General features: G+C 44.3%; 1 non-coding gene across 1 annotated transcript; it reads left to right on the top strand.

Moving 5' to 3' along the window:
- The first annotated feature begins 2,556 nt into the window (after nt 1-2,556).
- Nucleotides 2,557-2,629, top strand: TRNAP-CGG (transfer RNA proline (anticodon CGG)). The gene has a single exon. It is a non-coding gene; the product is annotated as a tRNA-Pro (tRNA).
- The last annotated feature ends 387 nt before the right edge of the window (nt 2,630-3,016 follow it).

Raw genomic sequence — 3,016 nt, 5'->3', positions numbered from 1 at the left:
AGTGCTCACCGTCACGGTATGCTGACACACTATTCCTTTCAGGCACTCAAGGTGCGATCACGTGTACTGGAGTGGAAGTCAGCTCACGACGAAGAAACCAAAGGCGATGTATAGTAAGCCAAGGTTGAAGCCACACTGCCAACTACCGACGCAAATATACTCTGAAGACCCATGTATCAGAATATAGTATAAGTTATCTTTGGATAAAAAAATGATGTGCCACCTGCGCTTATTGTTTGCGCAACCAAACGTTACTTAATAATAATAATAATTGGTTTTTGGGGAAAGGAAATGGCGCAGTATCTGTCTCATATATCGTTGGACACCTGAACCACGCCGTAAGGGAAGGGATAAAGGAGGGAGTGAAGGAAGAAAGGAAGAAGAGGTGCCGTAGTGGAGGGCTCCAGAATAATTTCGACCACCCGGGGACCTTTAACGTGCACTGACATCGCACAGCACACGGGCGACTTAGCGTTTTTCCTCCATAAAAATGCAGCCGCCGCGGTCGGGTTCGAACCCGGGAACTCCGGATCAGTAGCCGAGCGCCCTAACCACTAAGCCACCGCAGCGGGTAAACGTTACTTTCCTGCTTTCAATACTACTGCCTTGCACAAGTGGACAGCGAAGCCACTATGAGGCAGGGATGTAGTAAAAGCAACGGCACCTTTTGCGTCGGTCGCGTTGCATCTTTTTTTTTTACTATTACTGATATTCAAATATTTCTGCGATGGGAATGCTTCATCGTTTTAGCGTTTTACTGTCTTTGTGGGGCTGCATTATGTTCTTTTTTTGTATTGCTCGTATGTTGTGCCCAGATTATTTACCACTCGTTTCTGCCTGCGGTCATTGCATGTAGTCACATACCTTTAATCGAATAATAAACACTCCAGTAGTAGGTGAGTTGTACAGTGTCACTCACCATAGTTGGACGCCAGCAGGTAACCCCCTTTGGGTGCTTCTGCTAGGCTAGGTCTTCGCATACGTTGAACACGTGGTAATGATGATGACGATGCTCGCTGCACTGATTCCGCAGTAAGTAACTGAAATTGTTTGAAGCCGCTTTGACTGCGCCCAGAAAAAAATTGTCGCACTCTCATGTAACACTAAGCCTAAATTTTGGGGGAAGCAAATATGCATAGGCGGGTTCTTACGGTTCTTGCATTCATACTAGTGTGTAAAGGAACACGCGTGTATAGTCCACATTCACAAACCAATAATTATCCCTACTTGCGTATTGGACATAGGAAATGTAGCAACACATTTTCTTCGGAATCAAGAGTGCTTAACAGGCATGGACAAGGAAGGCGTAGGTTTCTTGCCTGAACAGCAATATTTGCTTCAGTACTTATTAGGTGCTCTCTCTGGTGTTTGGTGTACATAGCGTGGGCAGCCGCGGTGGCTCAGTGGTTATGGCGTTCGGCTGCTGACTCGAAAGACGCCGGTTCGATCCTGGCCGCGGCGGTCGCATTTCGATGGAGGCGGAATTCTAGAGGCGCGTTAACTGTGCGATGTCAGTGCACGTTAAAGAACCCCAGGTGGTCGAAACTACCGGAGCCCTCCACTACGGCGTCCCTCATAGCCGGAGTCGGTTTGGAACGTTACACCCCTATAAACCACAATGCCATAACGTGGGAGTAACGGATAGAGATGACATGCAGGAATAATTAAACATTCATAGCTGACACTGCTCCTCATGTCAGCGGCTGTAATAGAGTCTGTCGAATGCACAACCGGCACTTAATGCTTGCACTGAGTGCTGCCGGACGTGTCGTTCTCAATTTAAAGAATTGTGGGGCACTTAAAATCCTCCATAAGGGTACAACGCGATAGCATATGGGTTAATTCCCATATATGCAGAATTTGTCATTCTCTAGTTCACATTCATAGATCCCTAAGAGCCCTCATACAACTCCTGGCACAGTGGTGCAGCGGTTAAGCGATGCGCCACTGCACTGGGATGGCAGGTTGCTCTACCCAAGCGGCCAATCGTCAATTTAACTGCCACCTTTTGCTCACAATCCGATGGGCAGGTTGAGATGACGCCGCAAGGCCACGAGACCGAGGTGGCGTTTAGAACATGTCCTGAAGAATTGAGGCCCTTCTTGTAAACCCATATATATATATATATATATATATATATATATATATATATATATATATATATATATATATATATATATATATATATATATATATATATATATATATATATATATATATATATATATATATATATATATATATATATATTAAGGAAGCCAACAGTCTGCTGGCTTCCTTATTATGTTTGTCAAACGAGCCCCTCATTTCATATGCCGTGTCTGCTAATAGCTTAACGGGGGTCTCGGTTCTGGCAGTCTTGATGCCATAGGTAGCATAAGAGGGTTCTCGCACAGTTTCCGCCCTCGCCGTTAGATGACGTTCTACGTCACACTCGCGGTATTACGGGACGTGCTACGTCCACCGCTATGGACGAGGGTGGCGCTGGTGAACACTCTCAAAGGTTCGCTTACACGCAAGACATAAATACCCGCGAAAGCAGCAGACTGGACAGCCGTCGCCGTAGCTCAGTTGGTAGAGCAACGGACGCGGTATTCGGAGGTCGTGGGTTCGGATCCCACCGGCGGCATGGTTGTTTTTTGTGCTGCTTTATAAGTAATCTTTAAAACCAATTCATTGGCACTACAAATTAAAAAGAAAAAGAAAATTAGAAACATTCCCCTATGCACCTTGGTTTCGGTGACTGTTGGCTTCCTTAATATGTTTGTCAAACGAGCCCCTCATTTCATATGCCTTGTCTGATATATATATATATATATATATATATATATATATATATATATATATATATATATATATATATATATATATATATATATATATATATATATATATATATATATATATTAAATGGGAAGTTTTCAGGTGAACTGCTGGCGGTCCATGGCAGCCTCAAACATGTCGCAACGAACAAAGACAGGGAGACGGCACTAGCACCGTCTCGCGTGAGTAGCAG

This window comes from Amblyomma americanum, chromosome 11 (assembly GCF_052857255.1).
Source record: "Amblyomma americanum isolate KBUSLIRL-KWMA chromosome 11, ASM5285725v1, whole genome shotgun sequence".
In the NCBI taxonomy this organism is placed as follows: domain Eukaryota; kingdom Metazoa; phylum Arthropoda; class Arachnida; order Ixodida; family Ixodidae; genus Amblyomma; species Amblyomma americanum.
This window is presented reverse-complemented; position numbering and strand designations above follow the sequence as displayed.